Source organism: Panthera leo, chromosome A1 (genome assembly GCF_018350215.1).
Source record: "Panthera leo isolate Ple1 chromosome A1, P.leo_Ple1_pat1.1, whole genome shotgun sequence".
Taxonomy (NCBI): Eukaryota; Metazoa; Chordata; class Mammalia; order Carnivora; family Felidae; genus Panthera; species Panthera leo.
Genome location: NC_056679.1, coordinates 59,567,151 through 59,580,909, shown reverse-complemented (window position 1 = coordinate 59,580,909; position 13,759 = coordinate 59,567,151). Strand labels below are relative to the sequence as shown.

Sequence of the window (13,759 nt, the reverse complement as noted above, 5' to 3'; positions counted from 1 at the left end):
TTTTATAAAGTATACAGATATTACAGTAATAGGAATGCTACTTCATATTGGTACTTTGATATTTACCCTCACTGAGAACGTATATCATCCATTCTAACATCCTTTAGAAAAATCTGGAAAATGGAGTTAAGATCTACTTTGCAGTATATGGAAAAGTAGCATATGATGAATGTGAGTCTTGAAATACTTGATGAAAGATCTAACTTTTAATAATATTTGGGAAATTATTTATGAGTGAAAAATTATCTTACAACTTAAAAGATTAATAAATATTAGTATATTAAAACAAAAAATGTGAGAAAAATCCGGTGAATATTTGCAAATTGTGTAATGGACAAACAACTTACGAAGAATTTCTAAAAAAGGGAAGAAGAAGACCAACAATCCAATAGAACAATAGTCTGAAGATATGGACAAAGGACACACACATACACACACACACACTCATAGAAATGTAAATGTTTCGGGGCGCCTGGGTGGCTCAGTCTGTTGAGCATCTGACTTCGGCTCAGGTCATGATCTCACAGCTTGTGAGTTCTAGCCCCACGTCGGGCTCTGTACTGACAGCTCATAGCCTGAAGCCTGCTTCAGATTCTGTGTCTCCCTCTCTCTCTGCCCCTAACCCACTCGCATTCTGTCTCTGTCTCTCTCAAAAATAAATACATAAAAAAAATTAAAAAACAAAAGAAATGTAAATGTTTGTAAGATATAAAATGATGAATCCGAAAAAAATAAAAATAAAAAAATAAAAAAAAATAAAATGATGAATCCGGTTCTAAATAAGGTATGTTTGTATGAAAATATTATACTATTAATCATCTATCAGATGAAAAAATACAATAATTTGATAACATTTTCTGTTGGAAACTTGTGGTCAATTAGGTAAATTCATACATTCCTACTGTGAATGAAAAATAACAGAAGCACTTTGTCCAGAGATTTGTCAACATCTTGCAAAAGGACATAGGTATTTATACTTTCACCCAGAAAGTTAAAAGGGTGATTCAATATTTGCAAAACAATCAATGTGATACACCACATTAGTAAAAGAAAGAATAGGGGGTGCCTTGGTGGGTCAGTGGGTTAAGCATGCGACTCTTTATTTTGGCTCAGGTTGTAGATTCACAGTTTATGACATTGAGCCTCCTGTCAGGAGTACTATAGACACACAGAGCCTGCTTGGAAATCTCTCTTTCCCTCTCTCTCTGCCCCCCCCCCATCCCCTCATCTCTAAAAATAAATAAATAAATGTTTTGAAAAAAATAAAAAAAATAAACAAAAGAACAAGAACCATATGAACCTCTCAGCAGATGCAGAAAAAGCATTGGACAAAATATAACATTCATTCCTGATAACAACCCTCAACAACCCAGGGCTAGAGGGAACATACCTTAACTACATAAAAGCCATATACGAAAGACCCACTCAATAGGGAAAAACTGAGAGCTTTTCCTTGAGTCAGGGAAAAGACAAAGATGTCCACTCTTATCATTGTTATTTAATATTGTACTGAGGTCCTAGCCTCAGCACTCAGACAACGAAAAGAAATAAAAGCCATCAAAATCAGCTAGGGAGAAGTCAAACTTTCACTATTTGCAGCAACATGATGCTCTATGTAGAAAACCTGAAAGACTCCACCAAAAAATTGCTAGAACTGATACACGAATTAGTAAAGTCACAGGATACAAAGTCAATATACAGAAATATGTTGCATTTCTATACACCAATAATAAAGCATCAGAAAGAGACATCAAGAAATTGATACCATTTACATTTCATCAAAAACCCATAAGATACCTAGGAATAAACCCAGCCAAAGGGTAAAAGATCTGTACTCTGAAAACTATAGCACAGTTATGAAAAAAATTGAAGATGACACAAAGAAGTGGAAAAATATCCCATGGTCATGGATTAGAAGAACAAATATTGTTAAAATGTCAATACTACCCAAAGAAATCTACAAATTTAATGCAATCCCTATTGGAATACTACCAGCACTTTTCACAGAGCTTTTGTATGGAACCACAAAAGACCCCGAGAAGCCAAAACAATCTTGAAAAAGAAAAGCAAAGCTGGAGGCATCACAATCCTGGACTTCAAGCTATATTACAAAGCTGTAATCATCATGACAGTATGGTACTGGCACAAAAACAGACACATAGATCAATGGAACAGTACAGAAAACCCAGAAATGGACCACAACTATATGGCCAACTAGTCTTCGACAAAGCAGGAATGAATATCCAATAGAAAAAAGAGTCTCTTCAACAAATAGTGTTGGGAAAATTGGACAGCAACATGCGAAAGAATGAAACTGGACCACTTTCCTACACGATACACAAAAAGAAATCCAAAATGGATGAAAGACCTAAATGTGAGTCAGGAAACTATCAAATTCCTAGAGAACACGGGAGCAATCTCTATGACCTCAGACTTAGCAACTTCTTATTAGACATATCTCTGGAAGCAAGGGAAACAAAAGAAAAAATGAACTATTGGGACCTCATCAAAATGAAAAGGTTCTGCATAGCAAAGGAAATAATCAACGAAACCAAAAGATACTTTTAGAAGATATTTGCAAATGATGTATCTGATAAAGGATTAGTATCCAAAATCTACATGGAAGGAGCCAAAATGTCCATTGACTGATGAATGCAAAAAGAAAATATGGTATATATATATATATATATATATACACCATATATATATATATATATATGGTATGTGTATATATATATATATATATATATATATATATATATATAGGCATATATATATATATATATATATAGGCAAACCATAAAACAGACTCTTAACTATAGAGAAAAAACTGAGGGTTGCTGAAGAGGAGACGCATGGGGGGAGATGGGCTAAATGGGTGACAGGCATTAAGGAAGGCACATGTTGGGATGAGCACTGGTTGTTATACATGTAAGTGATGAATCACTCAATTGTACTACTGAAACTAATATTACACTATATGTTAACTAACTAGTATTCAAAACAAAACTTGAAACATGAACAATAAAATAAAATTAAATAAGTAAATATGCAAATTAATTAATTAATTAATTAAATCCAGAAAAACAACTTCTAGAAGAATATTCCTGATATATATCTACAATAATACGACTAGGCATATGTTGATACAGGTTATGATTTGTATATTTGTTTTAGCTAAAGACTGAAAACAGTCCTTTAATCCATGTACAACAGGAATCAGTTTGAAAACATTTTATGCACTCTTCCTAAAAGCTTGAGTTAATCAGTACTGAGTTAACCAGTACAAGTCAAGTAGCCTCATCTACCTCAGATTTCTTATTTGCAAAGTGAGGTAGATTAATGAAATCACCTGTTTGATAATTTTCATATGAAAATGAATTACTTAAAGTGTCTTCCCTTTTGTTGGAACCGTAATTTTTTAAAGGTTTATTGTTATGTATTTTGAGAGACAGAGCATGAGCAGGGGAGGGGCAGAGAGAAGAAGAGAGAGAATCCCAATCAGACTCCATTTGGGTCTGGAACCCATAAACTCTGACATCATGACCTGAGCCCAAATCAAGAATGGAAGGTTTAATCAACTGAGCCACCCTGGCACCCTGGCACCATAATTTTTTAAATTTAATTTTGTAGTTTGTAATGGTTTGCCCATAAACTGCCTTATTAGAAAATATCTCCACTTGAAACCTGATAATTTTAGTTCTTTAAAAATAATTTTTGGCTGAATAGAATAATTTCCAATAGATAAGTAATATGCTATTTAAAGTACCAATTATTTTAGATATAGCCACACAGTATCTAAAAATTTACGTTTTTAAGTAGAAATACTTTTGTATATGGAAGAGACAGCATGCAGATAGGACACCAAATCCTATTACTAAAAATTAATTGAATGGGATTTGAAGCCGGTATTCGTAGTTGCTATCTGCTAGGATATAGCTGTATTAGTCTTTAGCTTTTTTCTAAATGCAGGCTCCTCACCTTATTTGGGAATAATAATAGTAGCTGATAAACCTGCAACATGCTTGCTGTTAGAATTAAATGAGATCATTTAGGTGAAGTGCTTATCAAATCGCCTGATACACAGTAAACATTCAATATATAGTAGTTCCTCCCCACCCCCACCTCCCTTATTGCTGTATCACTTTCTGTTACCTGAGGTCAGTGGTGGTCTAGGAGCAGATGATCCTCCTTGGACCAATCATCAGAAAGTCAGTAGTAGCTTAAAGCTATGTCACAGTGTCTGTGTCATTCACCTCACTTCCTCTCATCACATAGGCCTCTTATCTCACATTATGACAAGAAGAAGGGTAAGTATAACACAGTCAGATTTTTTGATATAGAGTGAAAGCACATTCTGATAACTTTTACTACAGTATATTGTTATCATTGTTCTATTTTATTATTAGTTATTGTTTTTCATCTCTTACTATGCATAATTTATAAATTAAACTTTATCATATGTAGGTATGTACAGAAAAAGCCTAGTATATGTAAGGTTCAGTACTATTCACAGTTTCAGGCATCTACTAAAATTCTTGGAAGTGGTAGTTTTGGGTAAGGGGAGACCACTCTATATTAACTATTATTCTGTTTATTGACAGAATGTCTGATACTTGGGCAAAAATATCCCTCTGGTGAGACTGTAAAGAACTCACTCTCTCTAATTTTAGTTAGTTCTTAAAGTTTAACCTCAAGAAATGAAGTCCAGGGGTACCTGGCTGGCTCAGTTGGTTAAGTGTCACACTCTTGATTTCAGCTCAGGTAATGATCTCACAGTTCCTGAGCTCGAGCCCCACATCAGGTTCTGTGCATTGACAGTATGGAGGCTGCTTGGGATTCTCTCACTCTCTGCCTCTCTGTTTCTTTCTCTCAAAATAAATAAATAAACTTAAAAAATAGTGAAATCCAACTTCAAGGTTTATTTTTTTTAGTAGATTGCTACAGAGTAAATGTTTACCTCCCCCCACTCATTTATATGTTGAAACTTTTTCCCCAGTGTGGTAGTATTTGGAGATGGGAACTTTGGAAAGTGATTTGGTAGAGGGTGAGCCTTCATGAATGGGATTAATGCCCTTATTAAAGGAATCCCCACAAGAAGACACCTTCTATGAGCCAGAAAGTGATTTAGTGCCAGATCTATTAGTGTCTTGAACCTGGACTTCCCAGCCTGAGAGCTGTGGGAAATGTAATTTATTGTTTATACGCCACCCAGTATACGGTATTTTTGTTATAACATCAAAAAAGACTAAGACAGACACTCTTTCTCTCTTGTTTCTTCCTAATTTTCCTTCAAAAGCACTTCTGATATCATGGAACAAATTCAATTCCTTATCAAAGGGCTTATAAAGAACGACTGTATATACACTGACTTTTCATCTTAAGCAAAAGGCAAAGATTGCTCAGCCTTGTTTCTAATGATTCAACCATTTTTCTCACTCAGTAATGACTTACTTTTATCTCTGATGTCAATCTCCTATATTCATTTGATATAATTTGGCTCCAACCAGTGAACTCAGCAACTCCAACATAAAGGTTTGCAATCCTCCTTGTTATCAACAAGGGTTCTGGTGTTTGAAGGACTTCACAACCCACATCATTGGCAGCCTGGAATTTTGGTCATCATGCCATCTTCTGTCTACCGTTGGGAGAATGCTGCTGTCACTACACCATACCATAACCTCCTACTCCACCTCTTTTTTGTTATGAAATATCTATCTCCTGGGCAGAAGCCAAATTCCTCCATGTAGCTTTAAATAGTTTTCCTCCAGATTGCATCAGGGAGTAGTTTTATTCCTGTTACAGTCTTCAGTAGCACCCTGGGTAACCCCCAACCCCACCTTCCCAATAAGGCCTAGGGGTAGAAGAATAATGAAGAGAAATCCCTGAAGTTACAGAATTTTCCTCTACTGATGAAGTTTAATCACATACTTTCCCAAAGGGTTGTCTGAAAACAGCAGCTCATTTGTCTCCCTAGAAGCATTAAACAGGAATTTTAACCATCTCTCACAATATGACCACAGAGAGAGAAGGAAACACAGTGGAAGGCAATCTGAAGCTGCAAAGAGCTTCCAATATGGGAGCACCTTCGGAATATTCTTGTCCCAAAAAGAAAATCTGCAGGAGATAAAATCTGTTCTTCCAGTCTTTTAAATCAGATCCAGGAACAATTTGTCAGATTTGGAATGATATGATTAGTTTATCATTTCTCCGGTACTTTTCAGAACAGAAGTTCTTGAATTCCTGTCCATAATCCAAATTTCCAGGTGCATCCGATTAATTAATCCAGAAAGTCTTGCTTATCAAAATGGTTTTTAAAAAACTTATTTATAAACTTGGTTTGTGATTTTATCAAAGAATGTTTAGCAGATATATCACTTATGTAAGCTCTGAGGGAGCAAAATATCTTTTTAATTTGACAAATCTTGTACAATAGTGTGATTGAAATTTACAAAGGATGACGATTTTAAAAAAAGAATTTTATATGCATTTGTAATCTAAATGTTAATTCCTCCTTTAAACTCCCCTTTACCACCGGGAATGTCTGAATTTTAAGCATGAACATCTTGGAATCTGACCTGAACCACAAATTTTGAATGTGATATCCAATGAATAATTTATAGATATGTTTATTCAGAAGTCATCATGCATACAAAAGTAAATAAAAAGAAATAAATAAGTTGCAAATGTACAACAAGCCACAATTTAAAGCCATAGGCTTAAAGCTGTAAGATCCATTTAACTAATATCCAGGCACACAGATATTATTTCTAGAGGCAGAAAATATTCATAAGTTCAATATGAATATATATGTACATATATATACACATTTGTAAATAATAGCTTGGAATTATCTGCTCAAGGAAATATTTTATATTCAAAATGACAAGCCTCTAAAGTAAAAATTATGTCATTGATAGGGTGAGGAAAATTTATTTAATGCCTCTATGCTTCAGTTGTATCACTTGTAAGTGAAAACAGTGATAATTTCTCCCTATCTTATAGGGATAGCATGAAGATGACATGATTTAAGGTATCATAAAGGACTTAAGAAATGCAGAGCATCATAAAACTTAAAAATAGATGAAAAAAATGTTTGAATTAAATTTTGCAATTTACAAATGGGGAAACAGAAGCACTGGTAGCTTCATTTACTTTTTTTCTTTTTTTTAATATGAAATTTATTGTCAAATTAGTTTCCATACAACACCCAGTGCTCATAATATAAGGTGGTGTATTGTTAAGGTTTAAATATATAGATACTTTTAAAATAAAATATAAATATAATAATAATATAAATATAAATTTAAAAACTTTGCCATTTCATCCCAAATGCAAATTGTATAATGTATTATTTCTTTAAGTACAAGTAACATATCAAGCTTATAGAAAAATACAAACATGAGAAATTATTTGACTCCAAATATTAATCAAAGATTTAAAAATTTTCCATTAAAATATTTTTAGTAATTTATTTTCCTTTACTGTTTACTACAGATGAGCCCTGTACTAATTCCTTGTTATTGAAACTTTGTTTCTTATAAAAGGTATCTCAATTATTTGTTGTATTACCTACCTAAGCCTCTACCCAACACATTTCTATTTTTTTAATATAAAATTTATTATCAAATTGGTTTCCATACAACACCCAGTGCTCCTCCTAACAGGTGCCTTCCTCAATGCCCATCACCCACCCTCCCCTGCCTCCCACTCTCCATCAACCCTCAGTTTATTCCCAGTTTTTAAGAGTCTCTTATGTTTTGGCTCCCTCCCTCTCTAACCTTTGTTTTTTTTCCTTCATTTACTTTTTTTTCAAAGTCACAATAGTAGTAAGTGCTACAGATGGGATAAATAAACCTCCTCAAAAGCCAATTCCCTCTAAAAACCATTCTGTACACTAGCATGACTCATTGATTAATTTCAGAAAAGTGAATTAATCCAAATAGGTACCATACAAATAAAATATTCACTTCAATTGATACATAATATTTTAAAAATCTAAGTTCTCCAGGAAAATTGGGATTTTTCAAAATAGAAAATTAATGAAAAATGTTTCTTTTTTTTTTGTTTTTACTTTTCAAGAAGAAGATATGTAACCTCAGTAAATTTGACAAATATTTCCTTTGAAATTGCTTGCAAATTCCTAATGTAGAAAATACTTTGGGCATTCATGTCTATAAAGAAAATATTTTGAACACGTTTACTCTAAAGTTCCCTGTATGGCTTATTTCACTTAGCATCACACTCTCCAGTTCCATCCATGTTGCTACAAAAGGCCATATTTCATTTTTTCTCATTGCCACGTAGTATTCCATTGTGTATATAAACCACAGTTTCTTTATCCATTCATCCCATATGGTTTCACTCTTATGTGGATCCTGAGAAACATAACAGAAACCCATGGGGGAGGGGAAGGAAAAAAAAAAAAAAAAAAAAAAAAAAGAGGTTAGAGTGGGAGAGAGCCAAAGCATTAGAGACTGTTAAAAACTGAGAACAAACTGAGGGTTGATGGGGGGTGGGAGGGAGGGGAGGGTGGGGGATGGGTATTGAGGAGGGCACCTTTTGGGATGAGCACTGGGTGTTGTATGGAAACCAATTTGACAGTAAATTTCATATATTAAAAAATTAAAAAAAAAAAAAAAAAAAAAAAAAGAAAAGAAGAAACAAAAATAAAGTTCCCTGTCTTCATTCTATTTAGAATAGATGTTACAGGCATGGCCAACTGGGGTTTTGAATTGTAATTCTTCAGTTGCCAGACTGCTGTCTATAAACCTGATTGGGATAGATTTAGATTTGGATTCTGACTGACTATATTAAATTCAAGGAATGAATCTAAACGGAAAATTACGGCTCCATCTAGTTCATTCCAGTGGGAACTGGCACTGTTGCAGATATTCCTGTTCCTGCAAATATCAGGTTCAAGCTAAACCTTGTATTCACAACATTGGTCCAGATTAAAAAAAAAAAAATCTCTGTAGTCTGAATACTTTCATGTCTCTAAGGAAACTGAAGATATAAAATATAAACTCACAAGAGTGGACAGAAACAAAGGCCCACCATCTAAAGGTTTCTTCAAGGTAGCAAGAAACCCATTCCTCCCCCCCCCCAAAAAAAAATAAGAAGAAGAAAGTAAGAACAATATGAAAATTGAGTGATAATTCCATCAATACTCATGTGGATCAATTTATTGCTTGCCCAAATGTTGTTTTAGTTACTGACAGAATCTTTACTGTACATAAAATGCTAGTAAAGAAAAAGACAATATAATGGAATATGTCTAGTTGTGTATCATAAGGATTTTTATTTACTTGGAGATAAATTATATTTTACTTTAATATAAAATATATTAACATAAGTTAAAAAGCAAAATGACATAAAATATATATGTTCAGAGGTTTTGCCCCAACCTTATATAGACAGGTTCTGTTCTCTCAACATTCTTGTTCTAAAAATGAATTTAAAGTAATTTAGAAAATAACCTAATTAATCTAAATAGATAGATTTTCATTATGCTGTCCTTTTTCTCATATTTGTTAGTATGTGATACACAGTCTTCTGCAATAAGTTTTTTTTATCACTATGTATTGGGTTATTTTTATGTCAGTACACAAGAGCTCCTTGATTTTTTTTTAAGATGCAGAGTTTCCATTGTGTAAATACAATATTTTTTATTTAACAAATCTCCTGTTACTTCATCATGGATTTTTTTCCAGTCTTTTGATATTATAAATGATGTTGCAATAAAGATATCTGTGTATACATGATTATGTATGTGTGCAGTTATATTTTTAGGGTATATTACCAGAAATGGATTGGTGATTTAATGTATAAATGCAGGTGTATTTATAATATTGGTAGCTATTTATAACTGGTTTCCATATGGTTGTGTTATTAGCGCTCAAAATAGTAAAATATCCAAATAACTATTTCCTTAAAGCCTGGTCAGCAGAATCCATAATTGCTATTCTGATATTTATCATAATATTCACTTATTAAAAATATATATCTCTTATAAAATACAGCAACAGCTATCTTTGTGAGAATTTATATTTTTAATGATAGTTGCCAGGAATAAGTTTCAGGAGTATCCACCTTTGCTTGATTTGACTGTCTGTGCTAGGTGCTCGTCTCTAAGGGCCCTTTTCTTACGGCCTCTACCATAAAAGCTCTCTCCTTGCTTTCATCACCTACTCAAGAAAAATTCCCTAGGACACTGATCTGAAATTTAAGTATGCATAGCAATCATTTGTGTATCTTGACATGTGTGGATTCCTAAGGTTTACATATCAATGAATCTAGTGAGAAAGTAGAAATCTTTTTTCTCTTTCTTTCTTTCTTTCTTTCTTTGTTTCTTTTAAGAGAGAGTGAGCAGGGGAGGGGGGAAGGGGGGAGAGAGAGAGAGAGAGAGAGAGAGAGAGAGAGAGAGAGAGAGACTCTTGAGCAGGCTCTACACCCAGTGCGGAGCCCAAAGTGGGGCTCAATCTCACAACCAGGAGATCATAACTTAGGCTGAAATCGACAGTCCGATGCTTAACCAACCAAACCACTCAGGCATCCTGAAATCTTAATTTCCTATAAGCCATACAGGTGATTCATTCGTAGTTTTTCTGTCTTATCTTTAGAAATGCTACATTTGGATCAATCATTACATTAGCTGTTCATTCTTTAATATTGCAGAACAGCATTTATTTTTAATGGTTCTTAAACTAAAGGTTTTGGGGCTGTTTCCCTGGACACAAAACTCCCTATAACAGTGTGACACAAATTGCATTGTTCTCAGAAAACTTGTCCCTAAATAAAGATTAAATAGGCATAACTTGTGTTGAAGTCGTAAGGGTCAAGTCATTCCACAACTACCTTTATTGTTGATATTTTATACTTTGTATTCATAGCAGATTTTTCCTTTTTTTTCTTTTTAATAATTGCCTTCTAAGAATCAATCTACATTCTTAATTATGTCTTCAAGTCTGATTAATACTAATGATTAGGTGTTTAGCGTAAGAGATCAATATGACATGCTGGAATTTTAACTCATTTTGTCACAACAGATTCCAGACTGTGGTGTATGGCCTTTCTGGTTAGTTCTGATGATGAGAAAATTCAGGGTAATATTATTAAGGAGTTACACATTTGGTCTTGCAGATTGCATGGTGTAGTCTGTGTGCAGAGCTGGTACTCCACCGAAGCAAGTTGTCTGAGTAACTGGAGTCTGTCAGAAGTGATCGGCTCAGTGATGTGGTCTTAAAGACCACAAGTGTACTTAGAAAAGATGGCGTTTACATTGTCTTGAACACAATACACCCCATATTCAAGAATGTATTATATGAGTGTTTGACCATAATTATTTTCTATTGGCATGCAATTGAACTTGATTTAAAGAAATAACATGTGAGCTGGTATGTTGAGCAATCACAGAAAGATCTTACCTTGCAATGAAGAAGAAAGAGAAAACTCATCATATATTGAGCACTTGTTACGTGTCAGGAACCGTGGTAGGTACTTCTGGCATAGTCATTAATTTCAAGAGAACTTGGGAGGCTATTACAATTAAGATTTTGAGGGGTGCCAGGGTGGCTCAGTGGATTAAGTGTCTGAGTCTTGGTTTTGGCTCAGGTCATGATCTCATTGTTTGTGAGTTCAAGCCCCACATTGGGCTCCGTGGGGACAGTGCGGAGCTTGCATGGGATTCTCTCTCTCCCTCTCTCTCTGCCCGTCCCCCACTTGCTGTCTCTGTCTATCTCTCAAAAATAAACAAATAAACTTAAAAATTTTTTAAAAATATTTAAGATTTTGATATGTGAATCAGAAAGCATACCTAACTTTGAAGTAGCATAGTTTGGATTTGAGTACAAGCCCAAAGCCCATGTTTTTAAAGATTTTGAATGTTAATTCTTACTTCTTTTCAAGTCTGGAAAATGATTTTTGATTATTAATTGTTATCTCAAAATATTCTGAACGATATTTTAATTTCATATCAAGCTTTCAACACAACAATCACATCTCCAGAATGAATGTTCAAAGAATGAAACTGTGTATCTTGTCCTTCTAAGGATGCTCGATTATAACCACAGTGTCTGCCAGATTTATAACGAGACATGCCATCTCAGTTAGACAAAACATTCTGTAAATTTCTTAGAACGTTTTTATTTCTAAGTAATTTACTTGGAATCTACTAAGAATTTATTAGACTGTGATATGAGCTTGAAATCAGAGCAAAGATATTCATGAAGCATTTCTAAGCTAAAGTGGGTAAAACACCCTGTTGTTTGCTCGTTCACTTTCTCTCTATTAGAGGACTGGTCAGTCTTCAGGTGCTTCCTTACTGCTGTGTTTGAATTATCTCTCATGTCTTCTCATCATACATATAGGCATCATCAACTTATATAAAATTATGTAAAAATAAAAGCAAGGGTATAATGGGCACAGGATTCAGAAGAAAGAGAACAATGTTTGAGGAATAAAAAAGGAGGAGTTGGGGAAAAAACACAAAAGTGGTTAAGTCCTGTTATTGTCATTGTTCCAATATTCAGATATATGTGACCTTTTTTTTTTTTACTATAGACAATAGAGATAGATAGATAGATAATAGATGATAGATAGATAGATAGATAGATAGATAGATACGAGCTTGCATGAAATAAGGATGAATGTAAGTAGAATTAATCCAATTCTGTGAACTTAAAATCCACCAAAGTAAAAGGAAAAAAAGGAAAAATTAATTAAATTTTAGTAGAATGGCTTTCCATGAGACTACTGCCAGAACATCATAACTGGAATTTAAGCCCTCCTGAATTACTTAGCATACAAAAATACATAAACTCGTGGTTTTGTTGCAGATTGCTAATAATTTCCGTGGTGTCGGATTTGCCTAATTTTTAATGTTTTTTTAAAAAAAATTTTTTTACAGGATTGCCCTGTGTGTCTCCAAGTTCTTGGGAAGCTGGTGCAATCTTAATATCACTATCACCAGCAGATACTCTCTGATACCTGTCAGTTGAAAGGAGTGATCAATGATAAAAACAGAAAAAAAAAAAGAGTCAGAGAAGAAAATAATGCCAGCGTTATTCATGTAGTATAAAGAGATGTATGGTCTCTTTGGTCCTAGAGACAGGTATATTCTACTGAGGAGATACATGTCTCAGACTATCAGAAGCTATTTTTATCAAAACTCCCCCCTTATTCAGATTTCACGACTACCAAGCAAATCTTGAAAAATATGTCAACTTCTAATGCAAGTCCATCTCAAGAAAGTATATTAATCAGACCAGAAGTAAGTAGTACTCCTCACTGCAAAATAATAAATTGACCTTTGAACTTTTATATCAGCCTCTGAGAGCTCTGGTTAAGTCCGCTTACCTCTAATAAACAGATCCAGTTCCAGTGTGCTGGCAAAAGCTGATTTCTGCCTCAAGTTTCCATACCAGGTTGAGGACATTTTGCCAGTGAAGCTGTCTGTCCTGTGTTGCCTCCTGGCCGACAGCCAACCTACTTCTGATGACAGTCTGACTTCCCCTGCTCTTCCTATTCGCACTTCAACAGGTTTCACTTGATTGAAGTGTCCCCTCAAGCCAGCACAAATGGAGATAAGTCTCTTAATTAGAGTTCTCAGTATGTGACTGAAAACCCTCTGTGAAGACACCAATCACAAACCTGAAAAGAAAAAGGAAATCGGAATAATGCCTGCTTTGCACTCTGGACTTCTCTCTGTCTGCTCTTTCCTTCTGTTTTCTTTCATCTTCTGTTTGGAGACTCTATAATT

General features: G+C 34.2%; 1 long non-coding RNA gene across 1 annotated transcript in view; it reads right to left on the bottom strand.

The window, feature by feature from the left end:
• The window catches only part of LOC122199374, a 34,777-nt gene extending 21,314 nt beyond the window's left edge, over nucleotides 1-13,463 (bottom strand). Inside the window, exon 1 of the long non-coding RNA XR_006193492.1 lies at nucleotides 13,357-13,463. This is a non-coding gene — a long non-coding RNA (uncharacterized LOC122199374). The remainder of the gene's footprint in view (nucleotides 1-13,356) is intronic.
• Nucleotides 13,464-13,759: the final 296 nt, after the last annotated feature.